General features: G+C 39.1%; 1 protein-coding gene across 1 annotated transcript in view; it reads right to left on the bottom strand.

Annotated features, from left to right (window-relative positions):
* The window catches only part of FAM13B (family with sequence similarity 13 member B), a 2585606-nt gene extending 2569514 nt beyond the window's left edge, over nucleotides 1-16092 (bottom strand). Inside the window, exon 1 of the mRNA XM_044069837.1 lies at nucleotides 15877-16092. The gene's annotated coding sequence lies outside the window, so the exon portion shown is untranslated. The remainder of the gene's footprint in view (nucleotides 1-15876) is intronic.
* Between the last annotated feature and the right edge of the window lie 3485 nt (nucleotides 16093-19577).

The raw sequence follows: 19577 nt of genomic DNA, 5'->3' as shown, positions 1-19577 counted from the left end.
TACAAACTATTACATTCATACATGCTTCACTCTCTGGCTGCACTTTCAAAACAGTACTAAGTATAACATGTACTTGCATGTTCAGTCCTTGAAATGGTTCCTAAAGATAATGTGCACACACTGTTCTAAATCTAAAATAGACAAAAGAATGCCAAAGGTGTTGCCAAAATATACAGATATGGAGTAACGTGGCTTTGTGGAGGAGGAAGTAAACATTTCACATGACTAGAATAATGATCAAGAGGGAAGCAGAATGTAAGACATCACCACTTGGTGGTGGGTCGTGATGTAGAGAAAGCACAGGAGAAGGGAAATAGAAGCACTGCATCCCCTGATACAATAGCTAAAGTGAAAGAATCTGTGTCAATGTTTGGCTACCGAAAAGAAATAGCATCAAACAGATGAATATTGAAAGAAAAACATCTAAAACTTAAGTTACCGAACACAGCGTTTACAACAAAACCAGTGAATGGCTGTAGTTGGCCAACAACCAGGAAGTCCTGCGATGCATAAGGTAAGCGAAGGAAGCCTTTTTTTTTTTTTTTTTATTAAATTAAATGTTCCCCTTTTTCCCCCACTGTAGTGCGATCTCCGAGCTGGTATATATACTTGGGGGGCATATGCAATGTTGGCCAACTATGACCATTCAATGCCCCCCACCCCCAAAAAAAGCTGTGTTCAGTAACTTTAGATTTTTTTCATTCCATATTTAGCTGTTTGATGCCATTTCTTTTCAGTAGCTGAACATACAACAGAGAATTAAGTTATGTCTGAACAGAGAAACCAGGAAAGTGTGTACTGTATCTCATTTGTTATTAGCTTTGTATTTAAACTCCCTGGCAAAAAAAAAAAAGGGACTCAGAAATTCAAGGCTATAATCAAGAAAAACTTTATTTGGAGATATTATCCTGTACTTCATAAAGCCAGAAAAATATTTGTCCTTGTTGTGATACAGTTTCAAGTCATTTTGGCACATAAAATTAATGAAGATAAACTAAAAGCTACAGCTGCAAACCGCATACCCACATATAAATTGGCTCCTGCAAACCACATATAAATTGGCTCAGTAATACCCACACTTAAGGGATACTATAAAATGAAGGATTTAGGAACATGGATTGAAAAGGATTATGTTACGGCAGCTACAAATGTGGGAAAAGACTAAACACAAGATAATACAAAAACTAAAAAACTGGAAGCTCCGTTTATGGATATGGATAGCAAGACGCAAACAGTGAAACTGTTTAGTCCCATTAGTTTTACATACAGGTCACGCACATTTGCTTTTTTTAACAACCGAATTAGAATTGTAGACAGAAATTAATAGAGAGAGTTGAAAGATTTTATCTGGGAGGGGAAGAGGGCAAGGGTCACTTGGGATAAACGGATCCTTTCAATAGTACAAGGTGGTTTAGGGTAACTCGATTTGAAGGCATATTTTAAAGGTACACAGTTAAGGCTCATATACACAACATAAGCAGAAAGCTATAATTCAAAGTGGAAAGTGAAAATGATGAAACAGGTGGCGGGGTTAAGAAATAAGGGACTTTGGATACAGATCCTTAAGGAAAATAAGCCATTCAGAATATTATACTTACTATGTAGCAAAAAGTATTCTAAGAACTAAGCCAGAGAATGGAGAAAGGAGATTTTGCAATACGGACGATTGCTGTTCGCTGCAGAGGAGGGAATTTACCAGAGAGAGAGAGAAAGGTAATGGGAGGAGGCCAAGAAGACATTGGGACTGCAGGTTAGAGACTGCCTTCCCTAGCTGGAATTGATATCAGAATACAGGAAGAGAGAAAGGGATATGGGAATCCTAGGTAAAATATCTGCTCTGGTAGAGTCTTTAGTTGAATCCAGAACAGAAGCTGCTATTAAAAATGGATAATTATCAGTGCACATAAAATACTGCATGAAAACTATAAAAATCAATCAAGAAGCAAGAAAAGATTATGAACAGAGACTGGGTAAGCAACTCACAAGGAAACAACGGGATGACACACACACAGCTCCCAAATATGCAACAAAGTCTAGAATATCTAGGATTTTTACTTGGGATATAAAATATGTATGCAAACACTTCCAAGCAGACTCCACAAAAATTGTTCCTCAGGTAGATGGTAAATGCTGGAGGTGTGATGGGGAAGAAAGAGGCAGCTGGGAACATATGTCTTGGGAGTGTAATGAGTTGGCAAACTAACAAAATCTCTACAGAGTATTCTGTCAGAAACGAAGTGCGAGTGAATTGGTGCAACTAAGAAAGGATTTTTATGAGATGGGATACAAGATCTGAATTACCTAGACATACTAATGCCTTGTTCACTTTAATTCTGGTGGCTGCTTAAAAAGCTATTACTAAAAAATGGAAACCTAAACCAACTGTATTTGAAATATAGGATACTGTAACAGAAATTAAAGAACTGCAGGTATGATTTTTACAAAAGGGTAGCAAGAAACATAGCAAAAAAAAATATCAGAACAATACAAATAATGTTTTGGAGTAGGAGAAGTGAGGTTTAAGGGAAAGCAGGAACTGAGCAATTGTATGCAATGTTGGATTAATGACAATTATAGAAAAAATGTATACAATTTATGTTTGCAACTGAGAACATGTTAATATTGTTTATTTCATTTTATATTAATGTAGGTTTGCTTATTTCTTAAATGATAATTGAATAAAGGTGTTAAAGAAACACAGGACGACTATGGGTGATCAAAGTTTGCTGATGACTACAAGGCAGCAGTCATTATCAACTACCCAGATGATGCAGACATCCTACAAAAGGGCCTCTGAGTCCAATGACTGGCATCAGAACCATGGCCTGAAGCTTAACGCCAAAAAATGCGTTATCCCCTTTGGAAAAAACTCAGTTCCCACAAATTACCATGTCGATGGGAGTCCACTGAATACTGAAGGGGCCATACGAGATCTGGACACCCAGGTCGACAGCCACCTCACCTTCGACCACTATATTGCCACTGTGGTCGGAAAGTCCTTCTATGTGGCACATATTATAACCATCATTAGACCAATCATCCAATACAATGCCTTGTCTGGCACATACCTGACCAGACACCTACAACAGCTGGATTGGCCACAAAAGTACCTCACAAAAAGGATCCTAGGCCTTAAACGCCTGTCCTACATGGACAAACTCAAGAAACGTCAGCTGTTCAAGTCTTTTATCATCTACTTAGAGGTGATCTCTGCTTGACTTAAAAAGCCATGTCCAACCCCGCCCTACTTGAAATGCTACACCTAAAAGAAATCCCAACCCCCCCCCCATGCCACACGCTCCAGAGAGCGCATCATCATTACCACAATTAACAGAACATGCTGGAGGGACATGTTCATCTCCCAAAGACTGCCCATACTCTGGAAATAAGCTTCCCATTCATGTCAAGCAAAGCTCATCGGTGGCCCTCAAACAGAAATCTTGACGAGTGGATGGGTAAAGTTCATTCCAGTTGCCCTACTGGATATGGGCACTGTAAACTAACATTGCGCAGCACTGTGCCTTGACAATTTTTTTGGGCTAAGCTTGTAAAGGCTCCAGGGCCATTAGCCTAGTACACACCTATGAACATGGTGGTGGTGTTGGGGGGTGGGGGCACAGTACACCTCTCAGCCTTCATACTCTTTCTGGCATATAACTCTACCACAAATCTATCAAAAAAAATTACTGCTGGTACAGAAGTGTGTGTTGAAAATGTTATTGCAAAGTGCTTAAAATGTAACCGTAGCATGCCAACAAATTGGATGACAGGTTCAGTGGGAACCTTACCCCCCTTTCACCCCCTAAAGGGCCTATCACAATACCTGAGAAATGTCAAGTCCCTATTATCATGGCTACACAGGAAAAACTACACTGTCCAGAGCCAAGAATACAGCTTCCATGGGAACTAATAATATCCCTGGCTGCATTCTACATGAATTACAAAATGAACTGGTACCACACCTGAGTACCCTGTTCAATCACAGCCTAATACCAGGCTTTGTTCGTACTGAATGGTGCACTGCTATGATCATCCAACACCACAAAGGGGGAGCGACAACGGACTCTGGGAACTACCGCCCCATTAGTCTCACGAGTCTGATATGCAAGGCTATGGACCTTATAAATAAGGACAGAGGGAATCTCCAAACTCTGGACCCCACACAGTTTGGGTTTATGAAAGGTATATCATGCCTGCTCAACCTGACCGACTTCTTCGAGTCGGTCAGCAGAGCTGTGGGTGAGGGCAAGGTAGTTCACACAGCCTACCTAGATCTTGCCAAGACCTTCAACACCATCCCTCACTCCGGAATCATAGATAGGGGTTTATGTCTAGTTTAGTAAGTCTATGTCATAAGATGGGTTGCCAACTGGCTCACGGATAGAACCCACATTGTGAAAGTAGCAGACTCCATATCTGACTACCGACCAGTTACAAGTGGTATCCCACAGGGATTGATCCAAGATCATCTAATGTTTGGCATCTACTTCTCTAAAGTTCAAGCCAACACAAAGGGACTCTGGCTGACCAACTTCACAGATAATTGCAAACTGGGAGCCATTATTGATTCTCCAACTGATGTAGACATTCTACAAAAAGGCCTCACTGACACCAATGACTGCTGCGAGAACCTTGGCCTTAGGCTCAATGCCAAAAAGTGCACTGACACTCCCCTCTGGGAAAAATGCACTACCACATAGGTGGTAGTCCACTAAACACTGACTGAGTGATAAGAGACCTGGGGACACAGGTTGACAGCAACCTCTCCTTTGATGACCACATTGCCACTGTAGTCAGAAAGTCCTTCTATGTGGCACATCTCATTATAAAATGTTTCTCGTCCAGGAAGAAAGAAATCATAATCCCTCTCTACTCGTCCCTCATTAGACCTATTATAGATTACAATGCCTCATTTGGTATGTACCTCACTAGACACCTACAACTGGAAAGGCTGCAATGTAGGTAATGAGGTAATGTTAAAAATTACCTGGCTTATAGGGAATTATATTGGCAAGTCTTAACGGATGCCACCACTACACCAGGCATTAATGACTACTTGTCTATAAAATCATTATTGCTGTTAAACAGTTAATTTTTGTCTGGTCAGTTAATCAAGCGACATTTGTTTTAGTAACACAGTTTTTATTTTCATATACATTTTTTATACAAAAGAATGTAATGTTTTCAGTTTAGGGAACATAAACATGGAAAGCTTACAAACATTATTATAATGTGTTATATCACTTTAAGCTGTTATTTTTAACTAGCGCTTTTGGCGCCAATTTTAAATATAAATGAATGGAAAGACATTATATTAACTGTTCTGAGGAAGCTCGCTTTTTTGGGAGTGAAAGCGCTAAACCTTGTAACATTGATTTTATATATTAAATACTTTTGCATCAGCCTCAACCGGTTGGATTAATTTTGCTGATTTACTACTGTGAGTGGAATATCTGTTTGGGAAATTTTGTCAAGCATTCTCTTGTTGTCCCGAACGGGTAGAGATTTTGATTCAGGTGTTGCACTATGGATTCCACGAACAGTTCGATCGCAGACACCTCACCAAGCTCTGCTTCTGATTTGGAGAAGCTTAGAGCAGAAGTGACTTCATTACGTAGTGAGGTAGCCAAATTAGCCGATATGTTCAGCAAGATCCCCGGTTTGATTGATTTTATGCTTAATTCTGTGGTTACGGACAATGAAAGAAATGACTTGAGAACTGTTCAAACTAAAAGTGGAACACCATTTAATATTGTTATCAACACTTCGAGTGATGAGCCGCCTAATACCTCATCTCCAGGGATACCAAATGGGCAGATTTTAGAACGAGCACAAGGATGTGCTATTGATTTACCTTGCGCTTCAGCTATTAAACATTAACAACAAAACGGCAGCAACTGACTTTACGTTTGATTTTTCCTTTGGCAATTTGTCAGAGGAAATGAAGCGAGTGGGCACTAGACCTAAAAACACACAGCCAGCACGGACTTATGCTCACGTTTCCAGTGAGAATAACCACCAAAAAGGTACTGTCAGCCATTCTAAGAAAGACCAGAAACGTAATGCTTTGCAGGAGTTTCTAGGTCAGGACTGTAATTTTGACAATAGTAATAACGTCAACAATTTAGAATATAAGGGCACCCTCAAAGACAAGATATATTTATTTGGCAAGAAATTAAACATCATCAATGCTTTGAAACTAGACAATGCCTATTTAAACTATTGTTTATCTATTAACATTGTACCTATGGGCTTGAGGTTTTACAAGTTACCATTAGGTATAGATATAGATATTGAAGTACAAACTGAATTTAATTCTTTGACAACTTTGGGTTTGAATTTATGAAATTGCTCATCAAATATAATGATGTAAAGTTGTGTAAAATGTTGACTGAAGTTGAGAAATTAAATAATGCGATAATGCAGGACTTAGCTTTTCCACAATGGGAGACATTATTTTATAAACAGTTTGACACAGCAGATTTTAGAGCCAGGAAAGCATATGAACGTAAACAAAAGAAATTGTACAGAGATAGGGACCAATATAAAAGACATATAAGTTATAGATGGAGTAACATTAATAAGAATACGGAGGAATCTACACAGAAATATGACCAAACTAATTTGGACAGGGGAGGTAATAAGGAAGAGTTTTCACACACCCAGGGGAATGAACCATGGGAAGTGGAAAAAAGGGGAAAAGTGGAAAATGAAGTACTAGAGATCAAGGGTACGAACACTACTAATGAAGAACATATTTATGACAATGAAGGCATCATTGTTACTAACCAAATAGTGAGTACCTATAATAATTTTAAAATTTACAACTATAGTAATATTAAATTAGACAAATCTCACTTCAGCCTGTTATCTAAAGGGCTGAAATACATACCGACACCTAAATTTAACTTAGTGAATAATATATTTGAGTTTAAAAAATTCACAAGGAAATTGAATTTAGCTATGATGTTTGGAAATAAGGACAACAACACAAAAGGGAAATCAGACCTTTTAAAGAAGAAAAGTAGTTTTATTCCATTGAGCAACCCTAGCATACAGAAATTTGATAACAAGGTCACTAGAGAAATTTATCAAGCCAACAAAGCTATTAAAAAGCATAAGATTAAATCTAATCTGTCTGTAGAGGAACTTAACACCTTATGGGAGCTACAGAACAACAGCAACATCAGAGTTATGAAACCCGACAAGGGGGGTGGCATCGTTTTTTATGATGCCATCACTTACAGTGCTGTAATTCATGACATCTTACACAAATCGGGGAATTATATACCCATCTCACAGAATGAGGTTAATATAGCCTACAGAAGAATAGATTTATACTTGGAAGAATATTTTTTGGAACAAAGAATATCAGAAGATTTATATCAATTCATGACTGTGGAATTTCCTACTATGGCCACCATAGTAGGAATTCCTAAGGTTCACAAGGACTATAACAACCCCCCTTTTCGTCCAATCATATCTGGGAGCAAGTCAAAGACATTCCCGATTGGTGTAGTTATTGACACCTTGCTTAAACCAATTTACAATGATGTCCAACATCTAGTAAAAGACTCTTGGGAGTTTTTAAAAAATTACCCCATCACTAAGTATAACAGCAATATGCTGTTCAGTACTATAGACGTTATTGATCTATTTAGTAGTATCCCTATTGATGAAGGCCTAGAAGCCTTTACTAATTGTATATATATATATATATATATATATATATATATAAAGGGCAGTGTATCAGAGCCATGCGGATGACATCTGAATGCGCAGATATGATTAAAGAAATAGAACATATTACTGCGCTATTTTTAGAAAGGGGATATGACTCAGACTTAATGAACAACATATCTACCTATGTTAGTGATCTTAGAGAAATTAGGTACACTTCACTGCTTGGAACTAATGAAGAAAGTAATGCACAGGAACCTGCTATTAATGTTACAACCAATATAGCACCTAACAACTTCAAAAGGGCATGTATTATTGAATTTGGTCCGTTCAGCAATATTATTAAAGATATTATGATTAAAAACTGGCATCTACTGACTAGTGAACAAGAAATTTTGGACATTGTTGGAATAAGACCAATTTTTGTTAACAAAATGGGTAGGAATATAAAAAGTTTATTAGAACTAAAAAGAGTTATGAATGGGACCAACACACATACAGTTAAATGCGGGGCTTGCAACCAATGTACCCACATATATGAAACAAGCCCTGTTATGTTAAAGAATTTAAATAGGACTAAAATATTCTTGTCTAAAGGTAATTGTAAATCAAAAATGCTGGTATATATAGCATTATGCATGGTCTGTCCAGTATTTTATATTGGAAAGACAAGAGAGATTTTTTAGACAAAGAATATATTCTCACCTATATTGCATAAAACACAATGACAAAAAGAATGCCCTAGCTAGGCATACTATAGAAAAAGGGAATGAGCATAAATTCAAGTTTGCAATTTTAGAAATTGTAAAGAACAACCCAAGAGGAGGTAATGTTAAAAATTACCTGGCTTATAGGGAATTATATTGGCAAGTCTTAACGGATGCCACCACTACACCAGGCATTAATGACTACTTGTCTATAAAATCATTATTGTTGTTAAACAGTTAATTTTTGTCTGGTCAGTTATTCAAGCGACATTTGTTTTAGTAACACAGTTTTTACTTTCATATACATTTTTTATACAAAGGAATGTAATGTTTTCAGTTTAGGGAACATAAACATGGAAAGCTTACAAACATTATTATAATGTGTTATATCACTTTAAGCTGTTATTTTTAACTAGTGCTTTTGGCGCCAATTTTAAATATAAATGAATGGAAAGACATTATATTAACTGTTCTGAGGAAGCTCGCTTTTTTTGCGAGTGAAAGCGCTAAACCTTGTAACATTGATTTTATATATTAAATACTTTTTTCAGCCTCAACCGGTTGGATTAATTTTGCTGATTTACTACTGTGAGTGGAATATCTGTTTGGGAACTTTTGTCTAGCATTCTACTACAGTCATACTACTGCTTTCTTATACTACTACGACAGCCTCAAAACTGAAAGATGTATTCAAAAGAGCTAAGTTTGTGCAGCAAGTGCCTTAGCTGCAAAACCACTACCTTGTATCTTCTCTCAAATGCCAACTCTACACTAACCAACTCTTAAAATGGAGCACTACATGGTGCAATTGTGTATGTACATCGCCCACTCCCATCTGATATCTACTCCATTTTACGCCTCACCTATTTTCACTAACCTTAAGAAGGCTAACCTAAATAAACTAGCAACTTGTTACAATAGCATTGCCCGCTTTGCCACCAGTAACCCTTTCAGAACACATCACTGTCATAACCTAAAAAGTACAGTTTTGTACCTACCATAAATGTAGATGTTAGAAGATCCACATTGCTGCAGTCCTTACTTATGGGTAGTCCGCTGTCCTCGGTCGGCCCGAATACCAAAGTATTAGGCTGACGTCGGCCATGGGCGCACAGCCCTGACATCAGAGCGTCAGGGTATAAAAGCGCATGACCGACGTCATATCCTCAGTCTTTTCTTGCCCCAGATGTCAGAAGGCCCTAAAAGAAAGGCCACAGCCAAAAAACAGAGAACCTTCCCAAAAGATATGCCCAACTACAGCCATCACCCCAAACCATATAACCATGCTAAGCTACAGAGGGGAAGGAGGGAGGGAAAATTGGACTGCAGCAATGTGGATCTTGAACATCTACATTTATGGTAGGTACAAAACTGTACTATGTTCTTCATCTCACATTGCTGCAGTCCTTACTTATGGGTAGAATCCCAAAGCAACGGGAAAGGGAGGTTGGAAAAATCATAAAGCATTAGGGGCAGCTAAAATGCCCTGTAATATTGCAGTGGCAAATCCAGCCCTAGATTTAGAATAAAGAGGAAGGTGGTAATGTTTAGAAAAAGTATGTACTGAACTCCAAGTGGCTGCTTCCAAAATATCCTTTGTAGCTACCCCCCTTAGAAAGGCAGTAGAAGTTGCAGTAGCTCTAGTGGAATGAGGTCTGATTCCAGCCGGAATCTCCTTACCATGATGGGAATAACAAAAAGAAATACAAAACCCAATCCATTTAGAAATAGTTTGTTTTGAAACAGGTCTACCCTGTGAACCCAAAGCAAAGGAAACAAACAACTGCTGAGACTGTCTGAACTCCTTGGTTCTGCTCAAATAATAACGCAACTGCCTGTGAATATCCAAAGTATGCAAAAGAATAGTTTGGTTTAAGGCCACACTAGAAACCACTTTAGGCATAAAGGAAGGATTAGTACGCAAAGATACCCTATCCTTATGAAAAATCAAGAAAGGCTCCACTGCCATAAGGGCCTGTAATTCAGAAACGAAGTAATGGCCAACAAAAAAGCAGTTTTCTATGACAAATACTTTAACTCGGCAGTAGCTGCAGGCTCAAAAGGTTGTAGAGTAAGCTTTTCCAACACAAAATTGAGATCCCAAGCAGGAGTAGGAGCTCTACGTGGGGGTCTTATGTTCTTTGCCCCTCTGAGAAACTGCTTAAACAAAGGATGAGAGAATAAAGGAGGGTCACAGTCATAGTGAGCCGAAATGGCTGCAGCATGAACCTTTATGGAGGAGAAGGACAAACCTTTGTCTAATAACTCAGTAAGATATTGTAAGGAAGCACTCAAATTAGGCTTGGAAACATCAAAGCCCTTCCCTTTGCTCCAAATAAAAAATCTCCTCCATTTATCAGCATAAACTTTCCTTGTACTAGGCCTCCTGGCCTCCAAAATAACCTTCAAAACTTGTTGTGGAAGCTGAGAACCTCCAGAATTCAAAACAGAATATGCCAGGCTGTTAGATGCAGAGACTGAATTCTGACATTGAGAAAGTGATTGCCCTCCTGAGACAAAAGGCGTGGAATCAAAGGCAGAGGCCATGGAGGCTCTCGGACCAAACTCCTCAGTAGTGGGTACCAGTGTTGTCGAGGCCAATCCGGTGCTATCAGGATCATGGATGGCTTGTCTTGTCTGGCCTTCAAGAGAACCTTGGGCAGAAGAGGTAGAGGTGGAAAGGCATATACATGAAGATTGTTCCAACTGAATGACAGAGCGTCCACCTTCCAAGCTGTGGGATGAAACCTTTTCGTGCAAAACTTTGGCAACTGGTAATTTAGTGGAGAAGCGAACAGATCTATGTCTGGAGTTCCCCATGACACTGTCAACTTTTGAAATACTTGAGGATCCAATTTCCACTCGTGAGGATCCACTATTTGTCTGCTCAATACATCTGCTAAGGAGTTCTGTGCTCCTGGTAGAAATCTTGCCTGAAGATTGAGGTTGTAACAGAGCTGTCTCCCACAAAATCATCGCTTGTCTGCAAAGAGGGTAAGAATGAGTTCCCCCTTGCTTGTTGATGTACCACATGACAGTTGTGTTGTCTGTTAGAATCAACACCTGCCCTGGGTGAAGTAAATCCTTGAAAGCCATCAATGCAAATTGTACTGCTAACATCTCCTTCAGGTTGATATGCAAATGTTGAAGTCTGACAGGCCACGTGTCTTGCACCCATTTTCCATTGAGGTGTGCTCCCCAAGCCTTGTCCGAGGCATCCGTCGTTATAACCTGACTCGCCTCTGGTCGGGTCACAGAGAGTCCCTTGTTTAGGTGACATTCCTGAGCCCACCACAAAAATTCCTTCTGAATGCAAGGTATTATCTGAATGACAGTGTCTAGATCCTGGCAGTGTTGTGTCCATAGATTTTTGAGATACCATTGAAGCTTCCTCATATGCAATTTGGCATTGGGAAGCACCAGAATACAAGATGCCATAAACCCCAAGGCTTGAAGGACTGTCCTTGCAGTCAGCCTGGACTGTAGAGACATTTAATGGAAATAAAGTGAAAGACTTTTCTGTTTGTCCGGGGTCAAAAAGGCCATCTGGGAAGCTGTGTTCAGTCTCACACCCAGAAAGCACATGTCCTGAGAGGGTACTAGACTGGACTTTGTTTCGTTCACAGAATACCCTAGGCATCTTAATACTGCCATCACATACTGTAGATGCTGAAGAAGCTCGTCCTTGTCTTGTGCAATAATCAGGCAATTGTCCAAATAAGGATAAATTTGTATTCCTTCCATCCTGAAAAAGGCTATCACTGGAGCCAGAACCTTTGTGAACACTCTGGGCGCAGTAGATAAGCCAAAGGGCAATGCAGAGAACTGATAATGTAAATTTCCAGCTCGAAAACGCAGGTACTTCCTGCAACTGGGCCTGATAGGAACATGAAGATAAGCCTCTTTTAGATCCAGTTACACCATCCAGTGATCTTTTCCCAAGAGAGGCAAAAGCTGTTGTAATGTCAACATTTTGAACTTTGGAATGTCCAAATAAGTGTTGAGGAGAGATAAATCCAAAATCGGTCTCCACATGTTCCCTTTCTTTGGTACTAGAAACAGGCGGGAATAAAACCCTAGACCCACTTCTGAAGGAGGTACTGGCTGTATGGCTCCCATGTGAAGAAGTAATGAAATCTGTTTGTGAGCCTCCATCCCTTGTCGAGGAGGAATGTCTGGCATACCTTTGAAAGGAGGCAATGTATGGAAATAAAACTTGTAACCTTTGTTTATAATGCCCAACACCCATTTGTCTTGGGTGATTAAAACCAATTTTGCTTGAAGAGAGCTAGCTTTCCTCCCAAAGGAGCTGCCAGGCAAGAAGAATCTGGCAGCTGAAAATGCAGGTCATTGGGCCTGTTTACGAAAGGACTGGCCCCTACCCTCACCAGCAGATTGAGCAGGCGAACTCCACGTTCTAGGCCTAAAGGTACTCTGAGCTCTGCCCCTACCCCGCCTAGATCTACCCCTAGACTGGGAATCAGAAGAAGGGTACGTCCACCCCTTAGCAGGCCAATTTCTACTAAACTTAGGAGGTTGAACCTGCAAAAAATCTTTAACAGTCTGCATAGACTTAGCCTTGTCCTCCATTTTCTTCAAAACAGACTCCACAGGAGGACCAAACAAAACTTCGGACTGTAAAGGGGCATCCAGAATTCTAGACTTAACATGCTCAGATAAATTCTGATCCTTAAGCCAGGCATGCCTACGAAGAACTGAACCAGTGGCAGCCACTCTAGAAGAAGCCTGCAAAGCATCAAAGCCACACTGCAAAGAATGTTTCCCCACCTGTTCAGAAACATGCACCAAATTTTGCAATTCTTTACACACTATGCCCTCTGCCAAAGCATCCACTTTAGATTTTAGCTGAGAAAGGAGGAAATTCTGATATTTCAACATATGAAACTGGCAATTTAAAGCCCTCATTGCTAAAGTAGAAGAGGTGTACACCTTCTTACCCCATCTGTCCAAAGCTCTAGCTTACTTATCTAGAGGAACCTCCTGTGAGGCCACACAAACTGTACTTCCAAAATCACTGGCTCTGTTCCTGTGTTGCTCTCCTCTTATGCTGACCCACTCCTCCTTTTGTATTTCTTCTTTAATTCCCTTATCTCCTGTTCTACTTCTTCTCTCCAACAGATTACCGAAAACAAGTTGCTAATCTTTACTTTTAATTGTGAAGTTTCTACTGAACGACCATATTTTTGTGTGCTTTAGGTATTTTGTTGTTCTTATTACTAAATGTATATTCTTATTGTACTTAATTTTTATAAATCGTCTTTGTAATTGAGTATGTGTGGAGCTTTTCTCCCCGGGCCTCTACTGAAAATGGACATATATCCAGCTAGACTAGCCCGGTTAACAAATGTAAAATAAATAAAAATAAAATACATCGGCCAAACACTGCCACCAAGTTGAAGCCCACCATACATATATCAAACGGACACATACACATTTCCAACTTCGCTACTGCTGGGTGACAGGGAAGGTTAGCCCTATTCATAACATGATTCCTGACTGTGGAAGGGACTATGTACCATCCATGCTGTGCAGTTACCAGAAGAAAATGATATCAAGTGCATCATAATCCACTGCACCCTACATAGACCCGGATAGAGTATGTGATATTACTGACCTACAGGACAAACCACTCTAGGCACTGCCAAAACACAAATGAATCTTGCTGCATGTAGCTTGTTCCACTAATTTTTACACTTCCATGACAGACCTGTTTACATTCAAATTAAACGTGCTGGTCATTCGTAATTTTACTAAACAAGCTAAAAAAAATCTGTGAATATACTCCTTCAGTGAAATACTCTCTGGGTGATATATACCTTTACTGCTGTCTGCAATACTAATAACAATCTTACAGACATTACCCTACAGCTTTTACTGTAATCAGAAATGACTTGCAAAGCAATGACCAGAATGAAGCAATTCTACTACCTTGCATTGCTAAACTGCATCATTTTCTGTCCAGGTCACTTGCAAAGCAATGACCAGAGTGAAGCAATTCTACTACCTTGCATTGCTAAACTGCATCATTTTCTGTCCAGGTCTCCTATAATAGAGCAATCAAGATGATTTATTACAGTAACAAGAATCAGATACAATAAATCACAAAACTATCAAAATCGTAACGCAGGCCACTGGGGTGCCACCGCAGTATGCAAGCAGCAGGAACGCCAGAAAAGAAAACAAAGCAACGTGTATTGCTAAAGGAAAACATGAGAAGGCCAATATTTTGTCACATAAATATACAAAACAAACCAATACCACGTATTAATAATATATTCATGGAAATAGCGTACTGCCCTCATTATTATTAAACAGTTAAAAAAAATCATTCTACAAGCAAAAAAACATTCTCAATGTGAATTTTGTAGAAAAAAAGCAAGCACATTATCATATTCAAATGTTTTAGTAACATTTTAATAACCATATTCAAATATCTTAGCAACGTTTACACAGCCTGGAATCCATGGAAACAAAAAAAAAAAAAACACTACTAAATTACTGGAAAGTACACTCTAGAGGGGACGCAGTTCTCGCTTCAGTACTGTGCAGTATATCAGATCACAGACTATCCTTAACCGACAAACACCAAGCACAAAAGTAACAGAACCATTATTTAATGCTTGTCACAATTCAAACCACACTAACTGCGAAAAAATAAAGTAATAACAAACTAACCCCATAACACACCAAATACAATATGTCAAATACAATGCATATAACCACAATTATGTAACTATATCGTACGTCTTTCTGCCCTGTTCAGCATAGCCATTTATTAACATGCAGAACAAATAAATGCAACTCCAAGAGGTTTTAACGTGAAACACGTTGAGATCCAAGGTTCATAATGCCAAGCCCCCAGCCGCCACCACCACCTTTCCTATGGAAACGGTAAATGATACAAGACAACAGAAGGCCCGCACTCCCTCTGACTATAAAGGGGCGTGTCTGCAACACAAACCTATATAAATCGCCTTAATGAAGTGTATATACTGCCAAGTTACGTAGGGATCACTGAGGAAATAAGTCCCAACGATTTTGAGTATGGCACCTACATAAACAGCTTACCTTACAAATATAACTTATTACTCCAACAACTAGGATATTTCCACTCTACGTTACTCAAAGATTTAGCCAGCATACCAAACATTATTACCAACGTTAACAATAAGGCCTCTTTTAAGTGTAAAATGTCTTTTCCTCAAAATTAAGGAAGTCACCCACAACAACGCACCTCTTCTGCCCATAGAGAAACTATCCATAACTGTTGAGGTAATTTAACGGCTGACAAAAATACCCAGAACATATAACAAGAACTGTTGACATGCACCACACCCCACACACGCGCACTGTTGTTTATCCAAAAAGAATCCAGCGAATTCCACGAGGGAACGCATGCGCGACGCCCCTTTCTTTCACAAGAAACGCTTTCTAATAATATTTAACGGGATCGTCATACAAACGTTACCTGTCGCTGCAGAAGAAGAAGCGAAGAGAAATAAAATAAACACGTTTTTGTCTTCGTCTGTTACAAAGAGTTATTTACAAACTAATCCAGAGGTAGCTGTATTAATGGTAATCCAACACAGATCACAGGAAAATCTTCGTCCAAACCACAATTTGTTAAAAAACAATTTTTCTTTCAACAGCTTTCCGTATTGGGAACTCCGCCCCTCTAGCGTCTAACGGCGTCGCAGCTTCCGGAAATGACGTTTCGAGTGACAGGTGCAGAACAGGTTGTCTTTAGGACTTTGTTATGGTGTATTCTGACAAGATGTATGTATAATTGTTCCATGTCAGGTGATTGGAAATAAAATGTGCTTAAATTCGTGTTAAGTAACGTCTCTGTGTTATTTAGACTTTTGAACGTTGTTTCCAGTATTTTTGAGGACTCTGGATACAATGTCGTACCTCTCAACAGTCCCAGGTTTTGACTCAAAATTTTAGCTGTGTCTCTCTTAATCCTTCCTAAAACTCATGACGTTTAGAAAAGTTTGTGAATTATACTTAATAAATAACGACAATAATTGGAGTTACAGACTTCTTTTACTTCAGAAAATGTATATTTTATTTATTTAACATTTGTTTACCTGGAAAGTCCGACTGAGGCAGGAACCCCATTTTTCAGCGGAGGCCCGGGGAGAAAAGCTCCAAATGACACATGAAATGTAAGATAATTTACATGAACAAGATACAACAACTATTAATAAAGCACACATTAATAAGTATAGAGAGGTAGACGCAGTAATAAATACAAATATGTACAGAGAGATAGATCAAATAATAAAATTTGTACTAAAAGTGGTAGATTGCAAACTTTTTTTTTTTTTTTAATACATCAGGTAGGAGTAAGGTAAAGAATGAGGATCAGAACATTAGATGCTTAGAAGGATATGAAAGTTAAGGGTGCAGAAATAGGTAAAGTCTGTTAGTCCAAAATGCTAGTGGTTAGTACATGAAATTCCTGTTTATGGATAGAAAGGAGTGCCCCTAGAGCATGAATGGAGTTCACCCGTTAGGGAAAGAGTAGGGGTAAGTCTGATGACATAGTGTGTTTGAAGTTGTTAAAGCTCTCGATGGTAGTAATGTCTGTTGCCAAAGAGTTCCAGAGCTTGGCAGTAGCATAAGTGTATAGGCACTGTCCATCTCTTTTGTTTGGAATGTAGACTGTTAGGAGTTTGTTTTTCAGAGCGGAGGGCTGTTGTAGGTATGTAGGGTTTTAGGACAGATTTGAGGGCTGGGCAGCTGTTGGGTGTATGTATCATTTTATGTGCAGAAGACAGCTGTTCTAGGCTTGGGTGTTGTGTGTGTTTGAAATTCTTTCAGAGCTAGGCAGTGGTGGGAATGGTAGGGGTAGCCTGTGGCGAATTTGGCAGTTTTATGGTAGTAGCACTGGAGCTTGTTTTTAAGAGAAGATTGTAAATTGGTGTATAAGGGGCTGCATATAAGAGTGAGGGAAGCAAATAGGTGTTGGCTAGGGTTTTTCTGGTGGCGCTATCCAAGAAAGTTTTTTTGTCTGCAGAGTGTCCCTAGTTTGATGTGTTTTTTAATGTTATTGCAGATGTGGTGTTCAAAAGTTAGTTTTATCTATGGTTACACCCAGAGGCTTAGCTGTGGGAACTGTTTCAATTTCTGTGTTATCCTGTGAGAATATTTTATGGGAACTGTTTCAATTCCTGTGTTATTCTGTGAGAATATTTTAAAGTCAGAGTGAGATTGGTTTTGTTGGGAAAAGCAGGAGTTTTGTTTTTTAGGATTTAAAAGTAGCTGGGCTTCTCTCCGCCATGTCTCTATTGAGGTGAAGGTGGCTTGGGTGAGTTGCTGGGGTTGTATGTTACTGGAGGAGGAAATTATGGTAGTGTCATCTGCATATTGGATAATGGAGCTAAGGTGTGTTGAGGTATGAAGGTTGTTAGTGAAAACATTGAAGAGTAAGGGTCTAAGCGTATACCCTTGTTGTACCTCAGTTATGGTGATCTGATATTGGGATAATTTATTTTGCCATTTGATGCACTTTTGGCAGTTGGATAGGTAGCTTACAAACCATTGGAGGGATGTTGGTGCGCAAACTATAATGGATAGCTGATAAAGAAGTTTGTTGTGGGCACTGTGTCAAATGCCTTTGATAGGTCTAATATTAAGACAGAAGTGATATTACCAGAGTCAATGGATTTGGACACAGTGTCCATGAAGGAGATTAGGGCAGTGGTAGTGCTGTGTGATGGACGAAAACCATGTTGGGTAGGGGTAGTTTTGTTTTGGATGAGGTGGTACAGCACTTGCTTATGTATGCATTTTTCCATGAGTTTGGAAAGAGGAGAGATGATGGAGCTTGGTCAATAATTGGATAGTTCATTGGAATTGCCCCTTTATGTGACGATAGACTTTTTCCAGGGGTTGGGGACAATGGACTCTGCTATAGACCGATTTGTAAGGATATTAACAGGATATGCTATGGCTTCTGCATCAAGTTTTAAGTATACAGGGGGGAGGTTGTCAGAGGAGAGGGAGCATGGTTTTAGTTTTTGAATGAAAGAGGTAGGGACAGGTTTAAGAGAAAAGGATATAGAAGATGTAGTGCTGGTTTGTTGAGAATGTGAAGGTTTTTTTTGTTTGTGCAGGAGTCTTGAGATAAGGGTAGAGGGGGATCAGAAATGTGGCTTGAGGTAGTTGCGGAGGTGGGATTTGTTAACAGTTTGCTGATGCTGTTTATAAAGTGAGAGTTAAACAGGTTAGCTATCTCTGAGGGGATTTTGTCAGGGTATGGTAATGGAGTTTGTTTAGAGCCCGGGGTAAGCAGGTTTGAGATGCATTTCCAAAATTGTTTTGGGTTGTTTTTGTGGTTTGCCATTTGATTGGAAAAGTTGTTTTTTTTTTTTATCTAAGTTCACTATATTTTTTTTTTGCTTTATTTCGTAGCTGTTTATATTTGCTTAGGTTGGCACCAGATTTGTTATTGTGCCATTCATTCCATGCTTTGTCTGTTTTGTAGAAGTTGTTTGGTATTTTTTGTTAGCCAGGGAGCATGGGTAGTTTTTATTCTTTTGGTTCGGAGGGGGGCTAGGATATCAAGGGTGTTTAGAAATATATTGTTGAAGTACTCAAAGGCATCTTCTAGTGGTAGTGTTTTAAGTGGGTTCCAGTTAGTTTGTTAGGATTTCATTAAACTTTTGCTGTTCAAAGTTTCTAATATTTCTGGTAGTTTTGTATGTGTGGGTTCTTGTAGTTTGTGGTGTGGATCTATATATGAGTATGGGTAGGTGGTCACTAAGAGTATTGGGTAGAGTATTTGGCTGGATTAGAAACAAGTATCCAGACAAGAGTTGCATCTAGGTTATTGCTGTTATGCATGTGGGTGGCACTGGTAATGATCTGGATGCATAGAGGTTTATGCTATTAGTAGGGGAGTTAATCATCAGATCCTGCCAGTTAATGTTGATATCTCCCATAATTATAGTCTTGTTACTGATGTTTTCAGATATTTTTATTTATTTATTTATTTTACATTTGTTGACTGGGCTAGTCTAACTGGATACATGTCCATTTTCAGTAGAGGCCCGAGGAGAAAAGCTCCACATAAAATAAACAGCACATTAAAAATTCAGTTTCAAGACATTAAACTTCAATTAAAGATACTAGTCATACAAAACATGTGCTACAAAGTAAATA

Source organism: Protopterus annectens, chromosome 4.part0, assembly GCF_019279795.1.
Source record: "Protopterus annectens isolate FY-2018-M chromosome 4.part0, PAN1.0, whole genome shotgun sequence".
In the NCBI taxonomy this organism is placed as follows: Eukaryota; Metazoa; Chordata; order Ceratodontiformes; family Protopteridae; genus Protopterus; species Protopterus annectens.
Note: the sequence above shows the minus strand (reverse complement) of the source record. Positions and strands in the feature narration are given on the sequence as shown.